The sequence below is a fragment of the Schistocerca americana genome, chromosome 1 (assembly GCF_021461395.2).
Source record: "Schistocerca americana isolate TAMUIC-IGC-003095 chromosome 1, iqSchAmer2.1, whole genome shotgun sequence".
NCBI lineage: Eukaryota > Metazoa > Arthropoda > Insecta > Orthoptera > Acrididae > Schistocerca > Schistocerca americana.
In genome coordinates, this window is record NC_060119.1 from 542,151,840 (window position 1) to 542,178,022 (window position 26,183).

Genomic DNA, 26,183 nt, shown 5'->3' on the forward strand with positions numbered 1-26,183 from the left:
TTTGTACCGCCACTGACCCATGTGGAAAATTGACACTGGCACCTGGGAAATTTGTAAACATAACCACTGGTGTTTGAGCACATTGTGTCAGCCATTGTTGAACACTCAGAACATGTGGAAAATTCACATTGGACGTAAAACATTCACATGCAAAGTTTTGTTTACAAAAAATGTTCTGTTGGTACAGGACACTGCCACACGGCAGCTGATTCATGTAAGATAATCAAAAGTTATTTTTCATACTTGAAGCCACCACATGTAGCTGTGAGAATGTAGAAGCACTGTCCTGCTGAGTACAGCTAGTCGGTGTGTTTGGAAACTGCGTTGAACTATTGTGAATACGAGGTAGATAATTGGAATGCCAGAGTGTTCCATTGGAAAACCTAGTTGGCTCGTGTGCAGTGTAATGGGTGGCAAGCAATTCATTGAGTGCTGTGTGACAGAACGAGAGTTCATTGTAGCACTCATGAATAAGTTCGGGATCATCAGTATGGGTTTAGTGTGTTAGCATTGTTGGATCCAATGATGTACACTATACCACATGTAATAAGCACTATTTTATTGGTCTGAAGCACACATATACAGAGATACACAAGTTGTTGATTCTCTGTACACACGTCTACCATTTTGCGTGCGACCACAGAGTGCTCACAATGAGCCTGAAAAACGAAGATGTTATACATGACTTGGTCGATAGACATCACAAAAGGATCTTCAATGCAGTGTGAACATGCCAGAAGTATTAAATAATTATGTTAAATACAAAACACTCCCATATGTTCTTTAAAATTATATTTAGTTGCTCATTAATTGGTTTTCAGCTTTTCAGGCTGTTGTGATGTAACCCTACTACTGGTGGTTCAATAACTAAATGCAAAAATACATCTTACTTCTTGCAATAATAGTTTTAACACATGTGTGTCACAAATTTTTTAAGTGATTGGGTGAAATTTGTGTTTTAATACTGATCTTCAATTTGTCTTCCATAAAACAGGTGTATACCTGCATATCACCTGACTGGATGGGGCTGTTCCAGAACATGAGAACATGAACACAAACCTTACAAATTAATAATATTCTTATTGCAAATCTGATTATCAGTTCTGTTAGCTGAAACACATTTTTTTAATTTGAAGCTTAATTTTCATGTTAAGAAGTGCTGGAACTGAACAAATGGCTTTATAGTTTGTCTAAAATTTCAGCTTCTAGACCCTCTAAGAAATTAGTTTTCAAAAGTACTACAATGATGCATTGTAAAGCAGTTTATTAACAGAGCATACCTGAAAAATTTTTCACTCATCTTAAGCTAGCCCATTTCGATAGCTTATGTTGATTTTATTTAATTAGTAAAGTCCCTGGGATGCTTTGTTTTTTATTGTTATCTCCTGTCATTCTGTTACTGAAAAAAGCCACAAATTTGTTTTTCAGGGTCAATGCAATTTTATAGGATCCTGAAAATAGGCATGCAAATAAAGATTTATGAGACAGACAATAGTCTCACAGCAGAGAAAAAAATATTCATTATAAATAATATTTTGTAATGGTATTGGAATGACACACATGTGGTAACGGAATGCCATAAATGGAGTAATGGTATGACAATAATTTTATAACAGAATTTGACTGACATTTCTTAAGATGATGTAGATCAAATACATTTGTATGTTGGCTATACTGCAATGTTGTATGTTGGCTGTACTGTTAATAAGAATTGGAGGGAAAGTGAGGAAGTCCTACAAACCAAGAATGTACTTGTCAGAGAGAAGAAAGTTATGTATATTCAGTGAGTCTGAAGAGTAGTTCCTGAAAGGTGAGTTAAGGGAAGCCAGAGGTGGTCAAATCCAAATAATTACAATTTTTGTTTTGCTATCAAAAATTAATTGGAACATTCCTCTTTAATGCAAACTTTGAATTATTGTTCTACTTGCCTTAGAAGTGGAGTTATTACTATTTTCTCCCACACCTGCAGAGGAAATGGGCAGGGCTGTTGAATGCATCTAACACCCTCTCATGACTTCTTGGTGAAACACTTGGCATTTTCTCATCCTGAAGTTGAATATTTCCTCATGTTACCCATACAGCAAGTGTTCAAGGGTTGGCTACATTGTTTTCTGTGACAAATGAAGTGCTAAGAGCATTGAACATCATCTCTTTGTTACTGATTGTTTCGATTTACTTCAGTGTTGTGCCTGTTGTTAGTGATATTATACTTCTTGTGTAAAGCGTTCTTCTGGTTACGATGCCACATTTTAGTAATAGTGTATATAAGAAGAGGAAGAACACAGGGAAAAGAAAATTCACACTAATACCAAGTTGTGATGCTGTAATTATGGAAACAATGTGTTTTTCTGCGAAACAGCACAGGCTGGTCATAGGCCTGAAAGATCTTCTAGCAAGAAGTTGATTGGTGGAAGTGACAGATTTTGTGAATATGTGGGTGACAGTGAAAATATTAACGAAGTACTCAATGTTGGACTATTATCTTCTTTGCTAAAAGAAAGTGTTCTGTGCAAAATTTGTTCAAGTGTAGGAGTGGGACGAGAGATAACAAAGCACTTTGGTTCAGCTTGTAAGATGAAGATAATCTGTACATGTTGCAAGTATGAAGTGACTTTCTGCAATTCACATGCCAGTCTCTTTGGTAAAAATGGGTGATCTAAAGCATTTGATATGAATGTTCGACTTGTGTATAATCTCCAATCCATCGGAAAAGGGTCTGCTGCTGGTAACCTGTTTTCTGGTATTATGAACTTGCCATCACCTCCAAGTTAATTTGGGTACTACTGTGAACTAGTAGGATCCTCTGTTGAAGATGTGGCTTTGAAAACCATGAAGGAAGCAGAGGAGAAATCTATAGAAATGAAGGGTGGCTCTAGGGACTTGGTAGCAGCATTAGATGGTTCCTGGCAAAAGAGTGGTCATAAATCCCTGAATGAGGTCGTAACTGGTGCTTGTGGGGATAGTGTAAAAGTGATAAACATTGCAGTGTTGTCAATACATTGTAGGTGCAAAAATATAATCAAATGAGATCACAGTGGTGCATATAGGCAAATTTTATTGTATCAAGTGGAGCAATGGAAGCAGAAGGAGTGAAACAAATTTCTGGACATTCAGTTCCCAGATACAATGTTAGATACAATACTGCCTTGGGGATGGAGACTCCAAAGGTTTCAATACTATAGTGGAACTGAAACCATATGGAAATGAATTTGTAGTTGAGAAGTTGGAATGCATTGGGCATGTGCAAAAGCCAATTGGTGCACAGCTTTGAAGACTCAAACAAACTTTGGGTTCAAGTAAGCTCAGTGGTGGAAGGTCAATAGGAGGGAGAAGCAGGCTTACTGATGATGTGATTGAATGTCTACAGAGATATTATGGGTATGCAATAAGGCAAAATTCTAGTAGTGTTAGTGACATATGAAAAGCAGTGTGGGCATTCTTCTTTCATACTTCCTCTTCCAACTAATGCCCTCAACACAGCCTGTTCCCAAAAGATTCCTGGTACAAATATAATGCCAAAATGGACTATGATCACAAGCATGATTTGCCATCAGCTGTGATAAATGCAATAAAACCAATTTTTCATGACTTGTTCATGATTTGTTGCACAAATGTCTACACGGAAAAATGCAGAATCCTAATGAGAGCGTTAACAATTTAATTTGTCCAGTGATTCCTAAAAGTGTGTTAGTCACCATAGAAACACTGCACTTTGGTATTTATGATGCAATAGCAAACTACAACCAATGGAACACTGCGAAGTGTTAAGTATTGAAGGCATTAGGATTTTCAGCTTGGGTGAACACTGTATGGACACTAAGAAATATTGACAGAGAGACGAGATAAGAGGAGCAGAAAGAAGAGAAAGAGATATGAAATATGATGGAACAACAGGCCAGAAAAGAAGACAAGAAGGAAGCTTTCAGAGGATGAAGAAGAAGTTCCTGTTAATCCATCCCATAGTAAAGGAATGTATTGAGAAACTTTGATGGCCATTTCCTGCAAATTAGAATTTTTCGAATGTAAGGAACATTTTCCCAAAATCCACTCAAACTAGGGAGATGAAATTTTTATACAGCATTCATAGTGGTCAAAGTTACATTGTAAAACAGCCATTAGGCAATATGTTTGGTAGTTCATTTCAATTTGATTAAATAAAGCAATTTTTTGTAAAAAAGTTGGTTCATTAATAAAAAAAAATTTTTTGAAAGAAAACTAGAAAAGATACTTCAATATCTCTTCATCATAACTGCAATACTAAACCACTCTATATGTTGAAAAAATTTCAAATTTTTCTATTTGGTAGATTATTCATAAATGTTCCTCAAATTTAGTGTTTTAACATGGGCAGCATAGGCACCTCTGGCTCCTCTTAATATGCTTCTTTAGTAAAGATTACAATGGAATAACTAAATGGCTGCAGACTACTTAAAGAATTCTATGCTTTTCTCTGGGAAGCAGGCAATGTCAAATTTACTTATGTGGTGAGGTAACAATATATGCAAAAACACCTCTTGCACCAAACTGTGGCAGGATAGATCTCTGTGCCCTTTATGATGAAATGCATTTTGAAATATCAGGTCTAGTAATTGAGAGCCTTAAGCTAATGGTAGTAGTAGTGTACAGGCCACCCAGTGGTGACCCCCATATCCTTCTGGATAAACTTGGGGAACTCTCCATGTACATATGTAACCAAAATGGAAAAAATACGATATTGTCATTGATATTAATTCAAGTTTTGATGTCCTGCAGGACAGAAAAACTGACAGAGCTCAAAAATGTGCTTTGGTAATTTAACCTGTACTATGTTAACTGCAAACCCACCAGAGGCTCATCCTGTCTAGACAATATATTTACAAATATTAAGAGAACTTGTATGTCCACTGATGTAATTAGTTTCCCTTACTCAGACCATGATGCAGTATATTTTAGTCTTAATAATGTAACTTCAGACTGCACCAAACCAAAATTTAAAATTGTGATTACTAGACCAGTGAGCAGAGAGAGGATGGATAGGTTTAGACATGCCCTCACCTATTTCAGTTGGGACACATGTTTTATTAGGCTTCAACACTGTTCAGCTGATATTGTTTTCACCAAGTTTCTCACCAAGTTTTTCTCCATATTTTTAGATATATTTGAAAATAACATCCCTCTAAAAATGTACAGTTAATATTAGCAGAAATTACAAGAAAAGGAAAATGAAGGAATGGTATACTCCACAGTTAGGTCAACTGAAAAATACTGTTATGCTGTATTCTAGTCTGTACAAAACCAGTAAATCAGAACTGTATAAAGAACTGTATGCTAAAGCTAAATACAAGTATAGGAAGGCAATAAATGAAGCAAAGAAACTGCATAACATAGTAAACATTGAAAAATCTATCAATAAATGCAAAAAGGCCTGGAGTGTAATAAACTCTGTTGCACACACTAAACACAAAGAGGAAATCACCATTACCCCAGAAGAATTTAATAAATATTGCATTCAGTCCATTGAAGAAATTAGTAATTCAATAAACAAACCCCCTGAAAATGCACATAGTATTATGGACAGCTGCTTTGAAAAGCTTCCCCCAAGCACCTTCACTTTCACAGAAGTGAGCCCAAATAATATCCTAAGAGTAGTGAAAAATTTCAGACCTTCAGTTACTGTTGATTACTATAATATGTCATGTAATTTGTTGAAATATGTTATTGATTGTGTGATTTATCCTTTAACTTTTTGTGTTAACAAATGCCTAGTTGAAAGTAAGTTCCTCGACATACTAAAAATTTCTAGAGTTGTGTCCATATATAAAAAATGGGAAAAGAACCGTCCCACTAGTTACAGACCTATATCCGTAACTCCATTTTTTTCAAAAATTTTAGAAACAATTATATATGAGCAAGTTAGTGTCTACTCTAAATATAATTAGTGATGAACAGCTTGGATTTAGGAAAGGTAAATCCACAACGGATGCAATGGACTCCCTCGTAAAATTAGTCCTAGATGTGTTCGAGGTTAGGGACTATGCCCAGGCACATTTTGTGACCTGAGCAGAGCCTTTGGCTGTGTAGAGCTTGACACTGTGCTGAATGAGCTAGTTTACTATGGTTTTGATGACAACAGTATAAATATGTTCAGGTCTTTTCTAGAGAACCATCAACAAGTTGTGTGCGTTGGTAGGGAGAAATCAAATTTGGTTAATGATAGGTACGGAGTGTCTCAAGGGTCGGTGCTTGGATATTTATTGTTTATACTAATGATTAATGACCTGCCTTCATTCATAAATTCCCACACAATACTGTATGCTGATGTGACAACTTTTCTACATAAAAGCTCCGATCTAGCTACACTGAAAACATTGACTGAAAATACCCTTGCTCAGTCCTCACTGTGGCTCAAAGCTAATGGCTTCTTACTAAATGAAAACAAAACCCAGACACTTTGCTTAAGCCTCAAAGAGATTCCTAACTACCAAGAATTAGAAACTGTAAAATTTTTAGGTGTTACTATTGACATGTTAACCACACATTAAAAATATATTGGCTAGGCTTTCAAGAGTTATTTAATTAGAAATTTAAAAAGACAAGTGCCCAATGACTAAGTGAGATCAGCATATTTTGCCTTCTTCCAAAGCATCATCTCTTATGGAATCTTACTGTGGGGTAGTAGCTGTCATGTAAATGACATTTTACTTTTACAGAAGAAAGTAATAACAATAACAACAGATTCTGATAAAACAGAACATTCTAAACCTCTGCTTATTAAACTTCAATGTCTTACACTAGTAAACTTATTCATTTACAATGTTTTATTGTAAATTAGAAACAATGTCTCTAATTTTGTGTTGAGAAGTGATATTGATAGCCATAATACTAGAAACAGAACATCTGTAGATGAGCCCTATCATAGATTATCAAAATCGCAGAACTCCTACCTAGTTATTGGACTAAGGATGTATAATAGAAGAAGTGTTGACTTTAAAGAACTGCCTATAAATATTTTTAAAGCTAAATTATACAAGGTACTACTGAACAGTCTGTTTTACACCATTGACGAATTTTTTTAAGATGAAAATACTTTACCTTTTTTTGTAAACCAATTTACATCAGTGTAGTAGTTTATGTAGAAATATATGCTCTTGAGTTTGTCAATTGCTGTAATCAGCCAAATAGAAAAAAAATTTTATTATTACTATTTCTTTCCTTTCTCAGACGTTATGTCTGGCTAAAAATGGGAAGTGACACGGGCCTTGATCAAGCGTGACTTACTTTTAACTGTACAGTATGTGTTACATTGCATTTAGGAACTTTCGGGTAATTGAACATGTATCAATAATTACAGATTTCTGTAGCAGTATATATACGTTTGGATGTAGCTGTTTTGCGTTGATGTACTGGTGAATATTGTGTGGTATGACTCCTGTAGTTGATAGTATAACTGGTATAATGTCAACTTTATCCTGATGCCACATGTCCTTGACTTCCTCAGCCAGTTGGATGTATTTTTCAATTTTTTCTTCTGTTTTCTTCTGTATATTTGTTGTATTGGGTATGGATATTTCGATTAGTTGTGTTAATTTCTTCTTTTTATTGGTGAGTATGATGTCAGGTTTGTTATGTGGTGTTGTTTCATCTGTTATAATGGTTCTGTTCCAGTATAATTTGTATTCATCATTCTCCAGTACATTTTGTGGTGCATACTTGTATGTGGGAACATGTTGTTTTATTAGTTTATGTTGTATGGCAAGTTGTTGATGTATTATTTTTGCTACATTGTCATGTCTTCTGGGGTATTCTGTATTTGCTAGTATTGTACATCCGCTTGTGATGTGATCTACTGTTTCTATTTGTTGTTTGCAAAGTCTGCATTTATCTGTTGTGGTATTGGGATCTTTAATAATATGCTTGCTGTAATATCTGGTGTTTATTGTTTGATCCTGTATTGCAATCATGAATCCTTCTGTCTCACTGTATATATTGCCTTTTCTTAGCCATGTGTTGGATGCTTCTTGATCGCTGTGTGGCTGTGTTAGATGATACGGGTGCTTGCCATGTAGTGTTTCTTTTTCCAATTTACTTTCTTTGTATCTGTTGATGTCATGGGATCTAAAAGGTTGTACAAGTGGTTATGAAATTGCAGTGGTGTAGCCGATGTATTTATATGAGTGATTGCTTTGTGTATTTTGCTAGTTTCTGCTTGTTCTATAAAGAATTTTCTTAAATTGTCTACCTGACCGTAATGTAGGTTTTTTATGTCGATAAATCCCCTTCCTCCTTCCTTTCTGCTTAATGTGAATCTTTCTGTTGCTGAATGTGTGTGATGTATTCTATATTTGTGGTCTTGTAAGTGTATTGAGTGCTTCTAGGTCTGTGTTACTCCATTTCCCTACTCCAAATGAGTAGGTCAATATTGGTATAGCATAAGTATTTATAGCTTTTGTCTTGTTTCTTGCTGTCAATTCTGTTTTCAGTATTTTTGTTAGTCTTTGTCTATATTTTTCTTTTAGTTCTTCTTTAATATTTGTATTATCTATTCTTATTTTTTGCCTGTATCCTAGATATTTATAGGCATCTGTTTTTTCCATTGCTTCTATGCAGTCGCTGTGGTTATCCAATACGTAATCTTCTTGTTTAGTGTGTTTTCCCTTGACTATGCTATTTTTCTTACATTTGTCTGTTCCGAAAGCCATATTTATATCATTGCTGAATACTTCTGTTATCTTTAGTAATTGGTTGAGTTGTTGATTTGTTGCTGCCAGTAGTTTTAGATCATCCATGTATAGCAAATGTGTGATTTTGTGTTGGTATGTTCCAGTAATATTATATCCATAATTTTTATTATTTGGCATGTTGGATAGTGGGTTCAGAGCAAGGCAGAACCAGAAAGGACTTAATGAGTCTCCTTGGTATATTCCACGCTTAATCTGTATTGGCTGTGATGTGATATTTGAATTTCTTTGGATATTAAGTGTGGTTTTCCAATTTTTCATTACTATGTTTAGGAACTGTATCAATTTAGGATCTACTTTGTATATTCCCAATATTTGTAGTAACCATGAGTGGGGTACAGTATCAAAAGCTTTATGGTAATCAATGTATGCATAGTGTAGCGACCTTTGTTTGGTTTTAGCTTGAAATGTCACCTCTGCATCTATTATCAGTAGCTCTTTACATCCTCATGCTCCTTTGCAGCAGCCTTTTTGTTCTTCATTTATAATTTTGTTATGTGTTGTATGTGTCATTAATTTCTGTGTAATGACTGAAGTTAATATTTTGTATATTGTTGGTAGGCCTGTTATGGGGTGATATTTTGCTGGGTTTGCTGTGTCTGCTTGATCTTTAGGTTTCAGATAAGTTATTCCTTGTGTAAGTGTATCAGGGACTGTTTATGGGTCTGCAATGTAACTGTTAAACAATTTAGTTAGATGTGAACTTCTTTAGCCAGAAATTTGCTATTTTATCTTTTCCAGGGGCTTTCCAATTGTGAGTAGAATTAATTGCTCGGGTGACTTCATGTTGCAAAATTATCACGTCAGGCATTTGTGGTATCATCTTGTATGTGTCTGTTTCTGCATGTATCCACCGTGCATGTCTGTTATGTTGTACTGGGTTTGACCATATGTTGCTCCAGAAGTGTTCCATGTCTGTTATGTTTGGTGGATTGTCTATTTTAATGTGTGTGTTATCTATTGTCTGGTAATATTTCTTTTGGTTTGTGTTGAATGTTTGGTTTTGTTTCCTTCTATTTTCACTTTTTTTGTATCTTCTAAGTCGTTTGGCCAGTGCTTGTAATTTCTGCTTCTTTTCATCTAATTGCTCTGTCGCTTCTTGTTGTGAGATTTTACCTAACCTTTTTCGTTTTTTGTCTGATATTTCATTTCTTATAAATTGTGTTAGCTGTCTGATGTCTTTTCTCAGTTTTTCTATTCTGATCTGTAGCCTGTGTTGCCATGCTGGTTTTGTGGGTTTCTTCTGTGTGTTGGTTGGTTCTGATCTCTGCCTAGTGTGTATATTTAGTGTAGTGAGTGCTCCTATATAAACCAGTAGTTGTAACTCTTCCATAGTTGTATTTTCATTTATTTTGTTGTGTATGATTGTGTTGATTGTTGTTGTCGTTGTTTTGACATGTGGGTTAGCCCTATTAGTGGTTTGTTCTTTTCGTCGCCTTTTACAACTGGCAGAACATAGCAGAGGCCTATTCTTTTCCTGGGCCTCCAAGGGGTTTATTATTATTATTATAAGAAAACCTCAATATTTCCTATAGAAAAAGAAGTTACTGACTTCCTATGTACTGCAACAGAATATTGATATTGATATCTTTGAATAAGAGAGACTTTTTATGTAGACCTATTGTGTTGTTAGAAGATCACTGTATTGAATATAATTTTTTATTTAAAATCAATATTGGCTTATTTCAAGCAATTACATTGTTTCCACAATAATTCTCAATCAAGATATTTCATCTCTACAGTTGTTATCATGCATCTTACATCAGCTGAGAAAATACCAGAAATGAATCAAGGAGAAAGGATTAAGTGATGAGATTAAGAGAAAAGACAGGGAAAGGAACAAGCTGAAACAGCAAAGTTTAACCCTGCTCAACTTAAAATGCAATGGGAGAAGGAGAAACTTTTATGTATGTATTGAACTGGGGACAGAGAAACGACAGAGAGGCTTCATCCCCACCACAGCCCTTAATGGTACACAATTCCACAACAGGCTATAGCAGTCCTCACCCCACTGCCCCCCACACCGAACCTACGGTTATTGTGTACTTGGAGACAGTGTTTGCACAGCAATCACTGACATAGTGTAACTGAGGTGGAATAAAGGGAACCAGCCCACATTCACTGAGGCAGGGAAAACCGCCTTAAAAACCATCCATAGGCTGGCTGGCACAATGGACCTTGACACCTATCGGCCGGCAAGATTTGTGCCAGGGACTGGCACGGCTACCTGCTCGGGAAGCAGTGCAGTACACAGCATGGCTAGCCAGGCAGTCTTAAGAGAAACTTACTCAAAGAAAATTCAGAAATAAAGTTAGAGGCAGCAGTGAAAGCAATGGTGGTGATGCTTGCGTCATCTACACCAAGAGTCCATATAAATCTCCAGCTACAGTAGGTAAAGCAGTTAAATGTGTGGAAACTCTTTTACCTAGGAGTCCACAAAAGTGCAAGAAAGTTGTCTTGGTATCCGCTGCAACTCAAAGAGTTTTAGTAAACGAACAACAGGTGAAAAATAAGATTCAGCGCCTAAATCCAGGCACAGAAGGAGCTGTTGCTACTTTTTATGTTTGAGGTGACATTTCATGGCAAGCTCCTGTAATAAAAGATTGAAGGATAAGGAAGGTGGAAAAACAAAAGTCCAGAAGAGGTACATGATCATGACCTTGAAAGAAGCACATGCTATAAATCAAGAGGAATTCCCTGACATGCCAATAAAACTGTCCAAGTTCTGTACATTGAGACCAAAGTTTGTGTGCACATTACATCATACAATGCACAAGGTGTGTGTCTGCTGCTACTGCAAGAACATAAAGCTGCTTTTAAAAGTTGTAAACTAGATTGTTCCTCTTTTTCTGCCTTCATTAGCACAATAGTGTGCAATGAAGAGAAAGAAGTTTGCATGATGCCAAAATGTGAAAGTGTGCAAATGTATCTTTGAAAAATAAGTATTCTTTGGACAAAACTTGATGAAGAAGGTGATCAAATGTACCCAATGGCAAACAGTGAACCAGCGAATCACTATGAAAGTTATTCATGGTACTGTTGGTCAGAGTCTTGTTGCTCTTTTGAACATGCTACCCCAATTCTTACAATGTATATTCATCAAAAGACAACAATCAATTTCTTTTTAAAAAACAAAAAGAATTTTGCAAACAAGAACAGCATCTTGGTGCAAGTAGATTTTGTGGAAGATTGTACTGTTCAACTGCAGAATGAAGTCCAGAGTGCCCACTGGTCACTTTGTTTACAACACTTTGCAACAATTGCATGTGAAAGATATCGTGGCATAAACATTTTTTATATCTCTGCCTTGAAAATTGCAGAGAACAAGGAGGCATTAGACCAAATGTGGATGGGAATAGTTCCAATAGAGCAGACCAGAGCCATCCATGCTGTTACACCTATTGTCCCAAATATTATTGTGTACCAGCTTTACTCGCTATCTCCCCAGAAGTTCGTGCACAATTTCAAAAAGCAACCTCCAGCCAAAGAAAATTCACAGGGCCTGGTTAATCACATGGCCTTGCATCGAGGGAACTTTGGTCTGGTTTCCTATGAATGAAGAAACAGATTAAGAATTTTTGTGGGGCAGGTGATTTATGTTGAAGGTGGTTACAAAATGTAATTTCTTACAAAGAATGATGCAAATGTAAAGATACTGTATTTCCATTTCTCTCAAAAGAAGCTAAATGTTAGGAAAAAAGACCAAATTGTAGAGAAACTAGCTGCACCTGCTATAGATCAGAGGAATAACTACCATCTTCCCTGCCCAGTCAGCAGTGAAGAATAAAACTAGTAATTCGCAAGCAAAAGCATCATTCCGTTGCTATTAAGTGTCAGCCATTTACCAGCGATTTTTTCTTATTTTGTTAGTAAAATATTAGTTTAATGCATTCATCTTCTATGCCATTTGGTTCCCATTTATTCCTCTTCACAATATAATTTTTGTGAATTTTTATTGGAAATGGGCGAGCTGAATTAGTGTTGCATTATAAATGAGCACAATATGCATGTCTCAATTATGTCCTTCTGTTACCAGAAAGTTTATTTTTTTGCAAGACTCATTGTATGAATGAATCTTAACTATTAAATTAAATAAATTGTGTTCCTTTGCTTATGTAGAAAATACAATATTAAATATTTGTCTTTTATCATAATTCTTGGTCTTTTCTATGCTTAAAGAGCAAAGAAAGTGCAACTATGGAAATCGATTGTCAAGCCTATTTACAAGAAGGCTGACCAGTCTGATGTTATCAATTACTGGTCTATATAATTGTTATTTGGATTTTCAAAAGTAATTGAAAGGGTAATGCATGAAAGACTGTCTCATTTTCTTAATAAAAATCAAATTCTACTTAAAGGGCAAAATGGTTTTAGGAAAAACAGGTCAACTGACACAGCAATTTATAACTTTTTAAAACTGATCATAAATTCTGCAGACAAAATGAATTAAACTGTGATCTGTTTTTGGGCATGTCTAAGGATTTCAATGTCATTGATCACAATTTACTGCTCAGGAAACTATATTGCTATGGGGTTCATGGAGTAGCAAATGATTGGTTCAAATCCTATCTTTCTAATAGGTATCAGAATGTAGAGACATGGCATGCACGTAAAGTCTACTCATTGGCATACCAAAGAGTCAGATATGGCATGGCAGGGCTCTGTACTGGGGCCATTGCTGTTCTTAATATTTATAAATGATTTGCCAATCCATTTATCAATAGCAGATGCAGTATTGTTTGCTGACGACACCAGTCTATTTGTCAAAGCTATGAATGAAACTGACTTACTGGAGAGAGCCACAGTAGCCACAGAAGAAGCAAACATGTGGTTTACAAACAACAGATTAATTGTTAATGACAAAAAAACAGTTTGGATGAACTTCAGACATATAACAAACAAAGTAAAATCTGACGTAACTGTAAAACTTGGGCAGTGTAAGATAGGGGAACCCCCCCCCCCCCCCCCCCTCTAAATTTTTAGGATTATGGTTAGATGAGTATTTAATGTGGGAGACCCACACAGAAATGTTAAACAAAAAATTAATTCAGTATCATTATGTTCTTAGAATACTAAAAAATTCCTGCAGTGTTGTGTTCATACTTTGCACTAATACATAGCACACTAAGATTTGGTATCATATTTTGGGGGAATACTAGTTTGACCAAACACTTGTTTGCACTTCAAAAGTGGGCAAGAAGGATAATCAGAGCTGTGACACACAGAGAATCAAGGAACTACAAATCATGACTCTACCATGTATCTATATTTATGAAAGTATGTTTTATGAAGGCACACCAGGAACATTCACTGTTAAACAGTCAAGTTCATAACCACAAAACGAGAAAGAGAGACAACTTCCATAGAGAAAGTCACACAAAAGCTATGTATCATAAAAGTGTTCTTTATCAGCCACAAAACTTATTTAGTGCACTACCAAAGGAAATGAAATGTATACCAAAATTCCACATATTCAAAAAAGAACTTAAAAAATGTTAATTAGCAAGAGTTTTTATAGTCTCAAGGAATACTTAAATCACCAGCATTCAATATACAGTAGCTTATTTCCTTCATCGTAATGACCCAAATGCTCATTGAAAACTTATTGTATTCATCTATTATTCTAATTTAGCATATTACAAATGTTATTACACGTATTGTTTCATGTTACACTACTGGCCATTAAAATTGCTACACCACGAAGATGACGTGCTACAGACGCAAAATTTTACTGAAAGGAAGAAGATGCTGTGATATGCAAATGATTAGCTTTTCAGAGCATTCACACAAGGTTGGCGCTGGTGGTGACACCTACAACGTGCTGAATGAGGAAAGTTTCCAACCGATTTCTCATACACAAACAGCAGTTGACCAGCGTTGCCTGGTGAAACAGTGTTGTGATGCCTCGTGTAAGGAGGAGAAATGCATACCATCATGTTTCCGACTTTGATAAAGGTCAGATTGTAGCCTATCATGATTGTGGTTTATCGTATCGTGACATTGCTGCTCACGTTGGTCGAGATCCAATGACTGTTAGCAGAATATGGAATCGGTGGGTTCAGGAGGGTAATACGGAACGCCATGCTGGATCCCAACAGCCTCGTATCACTAGCAGTCAAGATGACAGGCATCTTATCTGCATGGCTGTAACAGATCGTGCAGCCACGTCTCGATCCCTGAGTCAACAGATGGAGACATTTCCAAGACAACAACCATCTGCACGAACAGTTTGACGACGTCTGCAGCAGCATGGCCTACCAGCTCGGAGACCATGGCGGCAGTTATCCTTGACGCTGCATCACAGACAGGAGTGCCTGTGATGGTGTACTCAACGATGAACCTGGGTGCACGAATGGCAAAACGTCATTTTTTTAGATGAATCCAGGTTTTGTTTACAGCATCATGATGGTCGCATCCATGTTTGGCGACATCGTGGTGAATGCACATTGGAAGTGTGTATTCGTCATCGCCATACTGGCGTATCACCTGGCGTGATGGTATGGGGTGCCATTGGTTACACGTCTCGGTCGCCTCTTGTTCGCATTGACGGCGCTTTGAACAGTGGACGTTACATTTCAGATGTGTTATGACCCATGGCTCTACCCTTCATTCGATCCCTGCGAAACCCTATATTTCAGAAGGATAATGCACGACCGCGTGTTGCAGGTCCTGTACGGGCCTTTCTGGATACAGAAAACGTTCAACTGCTGCCCTGGCCAGCACATTCTCCAGATCTCTCACCAATTGAAAATGTCTGGTCAATGGTAGCCGAGCAACTGGCTCATCACAATACGCCAGTCATTACTCTTGATGAACCGCGGTATCGTGTTGAAGCTGCATGGGCAGCTGTACCTGTACATGCCATCCAAGCTCTGTTTGACTCAATGCCCAGGTGTATCAAGGCTGTTATTACAGCCAGAGTTAGTTAGTTCTGGGTACTGATTTCTCAGGATCTATGCACCCAAATTGCGTGAAAATGTAATCACATGTCAGTTCTAGTATAATATATTTGTCCAATGAATACCCATTTATCATCTGCATCTCTTCTTGGTGTATCAATTTTAATGGCCAGTAGTGTATATGTAATAATATTTTATTTATTGACATATAATTGTAAATCTTTTCATGTCCTATTTTCTATGTAAGGCAATGTATGACAAATCCTATATCATTTTTATAATAAGATACAAGGATACCAAGTAAATAAATAAAAGAAATAATTACTGTGTGTCATTACGTTACTCGTGGAACTATCCAACAGTTAGTAGTGTGAAATAGCAGGACTTTATTTTCTGTATCAAAGACCTAGAACACGGTTTTTCAGTTGAACTTCTTATTTTCCATATGTCTTGAGATCACAAATTAAAAATAAAACTGACAAATTTTTATGTGAATGAAATTAACAGAAAAACTGAGTCAAAGTGGTTACATGTTTATTTGACTTCGAATGAGCTATATTGTTGTCTTTACAATATAAAACCTTTTAAAATTATAAATTGGTGGTTTGGTTAATCTCATGTACATCATCTCGTTACACACATTTGCAATGTCATACATAAATTTTATATCTGTTTAATTTAAGCTTTACGTATTTAAAATCGAATTTACTTCATGCTGAACAATGTATAATATAGCAGAGCAGAACAGTATAAAATGCTGATTATAATTGCACACAACAATGTGTCATTGTTGGCTGCAACACGCAGAGGATGATCTTTGTCGATGCTGCACATTTTAGCGATTTTAATCGAGTGCAGTGCTCTTCGATGCGTCAGTGCAGGAATGTGCACAGAATCAGCTAACTTGTAAGTGAAAAATCTGTGCAATACGCACTTTTATATACACATTGTAACAGCTGACTTAGGAATTTTCCTTTGTTTGAGACGACGTGTGCCGATTATAGTTCTAGATTCACATGACCTACTGTTCACATCGCTTCTATGTCATCTTTCATTAGAGTCACATATTTAGCTTTCATATTTGTTTTGTAGTTTGATTCTTAATTTCTTTCTGAGTGTTTCTGCACTTGCATATTAAATTACATAAAATCCTTGCATTTTCTCGTATTTGAGAGGAGTTATATTGCTTATTGATAGCTGTAAAGTATAAATCCGTGGAGTCGTTAGTCAGTTGTTTGTTTTGGACAGCCAGTTCTTTCTCTTTATTTCGTAGAGTCAGTTAGCAGAAGACAGAAGCCAGTGCAGTTTCATCTGTGCTTGCAGAGTGACGTGTGCGAGCAGCAGTAGCAGAAACTAGTTGTATATTCAGTTTTTCGTGTTAGTTCCACAGGTTTAATTCAAATTACTTTCTGTGTTTGTGTGCTTGCATGGTGAAATTTTTTGGATCTTTGCGTATTTTCGAATTAGAAAGGGGTAGTATCAAATTTTAATAATGGTAGAGTGTAAAATCGCGTAGGCAGTTGTCATTTGTACTAGGACAGGGGTAGGATCGCATTGTAATATCTGTATAGTGCTGTAGTCATGGTCATTTGATAGCTTACTTCATAGGTAATTGTTCATATATCGCAGCTCAATCTGGTTCTCGTGACACAACTGTGCAGTAGCATATTGCTGTTTTATTTGTCGCAACTCTATACGTCCAGATATTAGCAGTAGGATGGATAGGGTGTGTGCATGCTGTGTGCGGGCGCAGGAGGAACTGGCTGTAGTTCGTGAGCAGCTGAGCATGCTGTTGGCCACGGTCAGCCGCCTTCAGGCTGCTGCCTCGAGGTGCAGCGACGGCAGAGGGTCTGGCGTGTCACTTGAGACACTCCAGGTGTCGCTTGCCACGTCCGCTGACTCAGCCGCCGAGGCACTTTCTAGTGTACACAGCGCGTTGGGGCCGCCCTCACCTCATAGTGAGTGGTGGACTGCAACATGTTTGTGTCACTCGAGGTGGAGGGTCAATGTGGAGGCCTGCCGGCTGGCCTCGCCCGTTCATCCTGTAAGTGGGCAGGTGGCCGCTCCTTCAGCAGGGCCTGAGCAGGCAGACGGAGGGAAAGACTTGCTGGTTATTGGGAGCTCCAACGTTAGGCGGGTGATGGAGCCCCTTAGGGAAATAGCATACAGGGCTGGAAAGAAGTAAAACATGCACTCGGTTTGTCTGCCGGGGGGCCTCATCCAAGATGTGGAGGCGGCCTTGCCTGCGGCTATCGAGCGTATGGGGTGCAGTCGTCTGCAAGTAGTTGCTCACGTCGGCACCAATGATGCCTGTCGCTTGGGTTCTCAGGCGATCCTTAGTTCGTACAGGCGGCTGGCGGATTTGGTGAAGACTGCTGGCCTCGCACGCGGGGTGCAAGCAGAGCTCTCTACTTGCAGCATCGTTCCCAGAGTGGATTGGGGTCCTTTGGTTTGGAGCCGAGTGTAGGATCTCAACCAGTGGCTTCATCGACTCTGTGATGGTCTATTCTGCAGATTTCTAGACTTGCGCTATTGGATGGGGAATTGTAGAACGCACCTAGATAGGTCAGGGGTGCACTATACAAAGGAAGTGGCTACTCAGGTAGCAGAGTATTTGTGGCATGCACATGGGTTTTTTTTAGGCTAGGCAGTAGTGCGAGGTGTCCTGATGAACACTCACCAGTCGACGTGCAGGCAGGGAAATCACGACATGCTCGGTGTAAAGACACTTCAGCTATCAAGATATTAGCAGTAAATTTTCAGAGTGTTCGGAAAAAAGTTCCCGAATTTACTGCCCTCCAGTAAGCACGTGGCGTGCAAATTATTCTCAGGACTGAGACCTGGCTGAACCCTGAGATAGGAAGTTCTTAAATATTTAGTGAGGGTTGGAACATGTATCGGAAAGACAGATTAGACACCGTAGGAGGTGGTGACTTCATTGCAGTTGGCAAAAATATTGTGTCTACTGAGGTCGAAGTAGAGTGTGATTTTGAAGTTATCTGGCTAGGAGAAATAAAATTAATTGTTGGGTGTTATTACCGGCCACCAGGTTCCACTGTGACAGTTCTAGAATCATTCAAAGGGAGTCTACACTCTTTATCGCAGAAGTACCCGGATCATGCTATATTAGTCGGAGGCGACTTCAACCTACCTAGTATAGACTGGGATGTCTATGGATTCATTACAGGTGGTACAGACAAGCCGTCGCATGAATTACATTTGAACACATTATCCGAAAACTGTCTTGAGCAGCTAAATCGACAGCCAATGCGTATTGGAAATATTTTAGATCTGGTAGCCACGAACAGACCAGACCTCACCGATGGTATCAGTGCTGAGACAGGGATCAGTGATCATGATGTTGTCATTATGACTACGGTTACGAAAGTTAAAAAGTCGGTCAAGAAGGCTAGAAGAGTATTCTTTCTAGAAAGGGCAGATAAGCAGTTGTTAGCATCCCACTTAGTAAATGAATCGACTTCATTTACTTCGAGGATGATGGACGTGGAAGAATTATGGGCAAATTTTAAACACATTGTAAATCACGCATTGGACAAGTATGTGCCGAAAAAGTGGGTTACGGATGGAAAAGACCCACCGTGGTTTAACAGCGCAATTCAGAGAATGCTCAGGAAGCAAAGACAGTTGCACTCGTGGTACAAGAAAGATCGGGAGAATGAGGACAGGCAAAAGTTAGTAGAGATTCGTGCTGCAATAAAAACAGCGATGCGCGAAGCATACAATCACTACCACTGTCATACCTTAGCAAAAGATCTTGCTGAAAACCCAAGGAAATTCTGGTCTTACATAAAATCAGTAATTGGGTCTAAGGCTTCCATCCAGTCACTCACTGATCAGTCTGGCCTGGCAATGGAAGACAGCAAAACGAAAGCTGAAATTTTAAATTTAGAATTTGAGAAATCTTTCATGCAGGAGGATCGTACAAACATACCACCGTTTGAGTCTCATACAGATTCCCATATGGAGGACATAGTGATAGACATCCCTGGCGTTGTGAAGCAGCTGAATGGGTTGAAAATAAATAAATCGCCAGGTCCTGACGGGATTCCAATTCGGTTTTACAGAGAGTACTCTACTGCATTGGCTCCTTACTTATCTTGCATTTATCGCAAATCTCTTGCCCAATGTAAAGTCCCGAGTGACTGGAAAAAAGTGCAGGTGACGCCTGTATATAAGAAGGGTAGAAGGATGGATCCTCAAAATTACAGACCAATATCCTTAACATCGGTTTGTTGCAGGATTATTGAACATATTCTCAGTTTGAATATAATGAATTTCTTTGAAACAGAGAAGTTGCTGTCCATGAATCGGCACGGCTTTAGAAAGCATCGCTCCTGCGAAACGCAACTCGCCCTTTTTTCACATGATACCTTGTGAACCATGGATGAAGGGTATCAGACGGATGCCATATTCCTTGACTTCCGGAAAGCATTTGACTCGGTGCCCCACTGCAGACTCCTAACTAAGGTGCAGGCATATGGGATTGGTTCCCAAATATGTGAGTGGCTCGAAGGCTTCTTAAGTAATAGAACCCAGTACGTAGTCCTCGATAGTGAGTGTTCGTCGAAGGTGAGGGTATCATCTGGAGTGCCCCAGGATGTGTGGTAGGTACACTGCTGTTTTCTATCTACGTAAATGATCTTTTGGATAGAGTGGATAGCAATGTGCGGCTGTTTGCTGATGATGCCGAGGTGTACGGGAAGGTGTCGTCGTTGAGTGAATGTAGGAGGATACAAGATGACTTGGACAGGATTGTTGATTGGTGTAAAGAATGATAGCTAACTCTAAATAAAGATAAATGTAAATTAATGCAGATGAATAGGAAAAAGAGTCCTGTAATGTGTGAATACACCATTAGTAGTGTAGCGCCTGACACAGTCATGTCGATTAAATATTGGGGCATACCATTGCAGAGCAATATGAAGTGGGACAAGCATGTAATGGCAGTTGTGGGGAAAGCGGATAGGCGTCTTTAGTTAATTGGTAGAATTTTGGGAAGATGTGGTTCATCAGTAAAGGAGACTGCTTATAAAACACTAATACAACCTATTCTTGAGTACTGCTCGAGCATTTGGGATCCATATCAGTTCGGATTGAGGGAGGACATACAAGCAATTCACAGGTGGGCTGCTAGATTTGTTACTGGTAGGTTTGATCATCACATGAGTGTTATGGAAATTCTTCAGGAACTCGGGTGGGAGTCTCTGGAGGAAAGGAGGCATTCTTTTCGTGAAACGCTACTAAGGAAATTTAGAGAACCAGCATTTGAGGCTGACTGCAGCACAATTTTACTGCCGCCAACTTATATTTTGCGGAAAGACCACAAAGATAAGATAAGAGAGATTAGGGCTCGTACATAGCCATATAGGCAGTCATTTTTCCCTCGTTCTGTTTGGGAGTGGAACAGGAAGAGAAGATGCTAGTTGTGGTACGAGGTACCCTCCGCCACGCACCGTATGGTGGATTGCAGAGTATGTATGTAGATGTAGATGTTGTATGAAAACCCGTTTGTATTGTGATAGATGTGAAATCTCTACCATTCGGGAGTGTCGCGATGAAATCTTGCTGTTATCGTCAATTGTAGGCTCAAACTTAATTGTGCTCTTTTAAAATATTTTAGAATAGTAGGCCTATCCTCGTTCAAATCAGTCGTTCTCTAATGTAATTGTACAATTATTTGAGAAGTAGATTATTTTTAGAATTTTCGGACGTTTACAAGATTATACAGGGTGTATATAAACGAATATCAGGGTTTTAACGCTTTATAATAATTATTACATTAAACCTACTGTTATAAATGATATGTCATATGAAAGAGCGTTTGGCACCAGTGTGCATGCGCAGCACACAATGTTTCCGCCGCAATCTGTAGACACCAATCGTGGCGAAGATTGTCACTAAAGTGCGCATCATTTATGTTGGTGGCCGAGTTTAGGTTCGTTCTGCGCATCTGATGTCACAAAACACAGTCAGCCAATGGACAGAGAACGACGTTGCCAGATCTCGACTGCAGAGCAGAGTACGGACGAGTGTCTTCAGTTTTAGAAACTTTCAGTCATAAATAAAGTAATTGAACAAAAGCAATGTCTTGATAACAGACTTCCTTTTATAGAAACTTTGGAAAAAGCATTCTTTATACCAATTGCTTCATATTCTGTTAATTAATTAAACAAAACAAGCAATAAGACTCCTAATTCAGGCGATAGCAAGGAAAGGTGTTCGTATCAATCTCACGAACTGCTTTTCCGCAATAAAGAACAGCGGTAATTGTTTATTTCCTATTGTACTTCGACGAAGTGTGAGTAATTCATAGTCATACCAACAGTGTGTGTCAGCATTTTGCATGACCTGTTAGAGTCGTCAAGGAGTTACACTGTGGTAAGAGCTGCGTTAGCGTAACGGTTAAGGAGTTGGGCCAGTCAGTGAAAGGTTAAGAGTTCAAGCCGTGTGCAGTGCTTAAAACTTTCTTTATTCAAAAATAATATAGAAGTGGCCTAATTCACGAATTTTATTCGTTTGAATGCAATTTTTTAAAATTTCTAGTGCTTTGTTTCTCCATTAACCCTTTCGCTGCTGCAGACACGTGCTCCCCGCATTTCGCACTGTGCGCGGTTTTTTCATCGCTGCACTGCTCGCCTGTGCAGACACAGGGTGTTTCGACTGCTTTGACACACTTATTATTCGATTTCACAAAAATCTGATTTTTACACATCTTCTTGACTGATACCTTCCCCCCATAAATGACTTAATTTTGTTTCGATGGTCAACGCAGTTATTGTGTGGCATTAAATGTAGTAAACCATTGCACGAATTTTTGAAGAGTTTGCAGAGGTAAAAGTCCATAGGGTATACTTTCCGTATGGTCGATTTTAGTTGCCACAATGTTGAGAATGAAATGTGGACAAGATACCTAAATTTCATATAAAATTTACTGTACAACAATATCTCATTTAATTTAAGTACCACATAGGTGTCGTATGTAATATTAAGAAATATTCCGTCTTTCGCGACTGTAATAAAAGTTTTATTTACACCGGGCGCGTTTGGCTTTATTTTATAGCACTTCAGTCAATGAAAGGTATGGCACATACACAATGGTACTCATGTTCTCTTTCTTATTTTTGTTCCACAGTCGCAGTTTTACCAATGGTATTGAAATATATTCCTCTTCTGCAACTGTAATAAAGCGACTTATTTAGACCAGATGCGTGGCTCTCTTTTGAAGCATCTTCAGTGGACAATATTTTGTCTCCTCCAATGCCAAGTCACCTTTCGTAGTTTTGTGCTGCGGTAACATAATATTCAACGTTTGTGTTGGCTGATCAGTGTTTTAGCAAATAAATGTTGTTTGTGTGTGCCACACACAAAAATTATATTTGACATAGCTCAGACCACTTCACTGATAGACGGTATATTCAAATCCTAATGTTTTTGTAAGTCCACAGTTTTGTTTAATTTATTTTGTCTACTTTCTTTTGATTGGTTGAAGTGCTTTAAAATAAAGCCAAACGTGCCCGGTGTAAATAAAAACTTTTGTTACAGTCGCGAAAGACGGAATATTTCTTAATATTACATATGACACCTATGTGTTAATTAAATTAAATGAGATATTGTTATACAGTAAATTTTATATGAAATTTAGGTATCTTGTCCACATTTCATTCTCAACATTGTGGCAACTAAAATCGGCCATACGGGAAGTATACTCTATGGACTTTTATCTCTGCAAACTCTTCAAAATTTCGTGCGAAGGTTTACTATATTTAATGCTGCATAATAACTGCGTTGAACATCGAAACAAAATTAAGTCATTTATGGGGGGAAGGTATCAGTCAAGAAGATGTGTAAAAATCAAATTTTTGGGCCAAATAGTTTTTGTGGAATCGAATGATAAAGTGTGTCAAAGCAGCCGGAACACAATGTGTCTACTACACAGGCGAGCAGTGCAGTGACAAAATCGCGCACAGCGCGGAATGCAAGGTGCACGTCTTTGTAGCAACGATAGGGTTAATGCGGCCGTGGTGGCTTTACTTCATGAACTACGCGCTCCCCCCTACACGTAAGCTTGCGAACTTTGCTATACCACAGTGTGGCTATACTATACTATGGCGCTGCTTCTCTTGGCGCGTGCGTCGTGTGCAACTGGCAACGCAGCAATCTCCCGCGTCTGGACGGGCATGCGCGAGCCACCAAGATAAAAGAATTAAACTATAGTGAACAGAAAGCGTTTTGTGATTTGCAGTTTGCAAAGACCGAATCTGTAGTGCGTTCCGGCTGAAGTTCGGTTGTGATCCTTCAAGTGATAACATTTGTTAGATGGTATCATCAATTTGAAGATACTGGCTGCCTTTGTAAAGGGAAGAGCACAGGACGACCAAGAGTTAGTGAAGAGACTGTTGAGCGAGTGAGAGAGCCGTTCACTCGTAGCCCAAAGAAATCAGTCTGGAAGGCTAGTCGTGAATTACAAATTCCCGTGTCGACTGTTTGGAAAGTTCTAAGAGAACGCGTTCTTACCGTTTACAGTTATTACGGGCTCTAAATCAGGCAGGCCATGGATTACGTGCCAACTTCTCAAACGAAATGTTGTTTCATGACGAAGATTTTCTGGATCATGTTGTCTTCATTGATGAATCGACCTTCTACCTTAGTGGACATGTTAACACTCACATTGTGCGCATCTAGGGCTCATAAAATCACTGAAGACACACTTATCAACGTTTGGGAAAAACTCTGCTATAGACTTGATGTGTGCTGTGGGACAAATAGTGCTCACATTGAACATTTAAAAGTTTCTTGGTAAAACTGTTTGAGTTGCTCTTTCATTTGACATATTGTTTATAACTGTAAGTTCAATATAATAAATATTACAAAGCATTAAAACACCGATATTCATTTATAAACACCCTGTATATCCGTAAGTTACAGGTACGAGTGTTATGTATTTTGTAGCAATCAGCGTTTGTGATTCACAGTTCAGCCAAAGAATACATCAGCCCTGAATTTCATTGTAAATCAACGCAAATAAACGTGCGTTTTGTGAATTTTCCTAAGCTACCATTGTCCTTTTGAATACTCTACGAGCAATTTGCAGCAAACCGGCGTTTGTGATTTAGTTCACTGTAGCAGTTTTTCTAGCCGCATAACATATTGTGTTACATCTAGTTTTCCCTTAAAGAGTGGTAGTCCCATATATTATCTGCGGTTATCGTAAATTAACTCTGTTTTCGAGTCTTCCGACGCCTACAATTAACATCAAAACTTTTTAGGAAACTAGTAATTTTAGCGCAGGTTTGTGTGTTCCTTAATAGAAACCTCGTTTTTGTGTATTTGCTATAATTCTTCTAGCTCAACAGATAGAAGAAAATACAAGAATGGAGGTAGGGTACTCCTACTTTAATTAAAAGTGGATTAAGACTTGAAACTATTGATAGTTTTCACTACCTCAATAGAGAAAGAGACTTTGAAGCAACAGATGTAGAAATCAGTGGTTCAAATACAGTTGTGGTATGTATCTATTGCTCTCCAAATGGGAACTTTGAGGCATTTATCAATAAACGTGAAATACTACTAAATAGAATACCTGTAGGCAAGAGATCAATAGTACTGTGTGGGCATTTCATGAAGTATTTTTGTGTATATAGTATTTCCTTGAAGTTGTTTTTTTTTTTTCAGTGCCAAATCTGTATCCTAAAGAAATATACCGTTTTAAATGAAACTGTTTTGTTCAGACTTAATAATTTGCAACAGGTTATGTGCCCAGGCTACGTGAAACTGAACAAAATACAGTTTTTTTCAGGTTTGATTCAATTCAGTGTGTGCTGGTAGAAGCTATCAGTTGTTGAATCGAGCTGTACGGTAAGAATATGGCTACAAACGGAGACTATAAAGTGATTATCGATAAACTCGAAGGGCCTGAAGATTGGGCAAAATGGAAATGGCATCTCTCTATGGTACCCCGTTCATGTGAACTGGAAGACGTTATTATCGGTACGCGCGAACCCGCGGTGCTGCCTCAGGAACCAACAAGTGAAGTGAACAGAAGGCAGCGTACGCAGAATGTCAAAAGGATGACACGAAAGCGGCAAGTTTGATAGCAAGTGCGCTAAGCAAACCAGTAGTCCCACTTGTATTGATGTGCAGAAACGCTAAAGAAATATGGGACAAACTACACGCGAAATTTGAACGTAGTAGCACGCAATGCTTGAACATGTTAATTGAACCATTCTTCCGTGTCAAATGTGATGAAGCAGAAGATATTAGCTCACATGTTGCTAAGCTACAAAAGTTATTTGTAGATTTAAATGATGAATTAACGAAACATGAAGAGAATACGTTGTCTGAGAGAATATTAAATGGTCGAATTTTATCTACGCTGGGAAAAGAATATGATAATTTTAAAGATCTCTGGGACACAATACCGGCTGACAACCAGAATTTGAACTTACTTATTGAAAAATGTTGTGCTATCGAACTGTGTGAACAAAGTACAACGGATGTAACTGCATTGGTTGCGTATAACTCACGAAAAAAGATGTCAAAAGAGGGA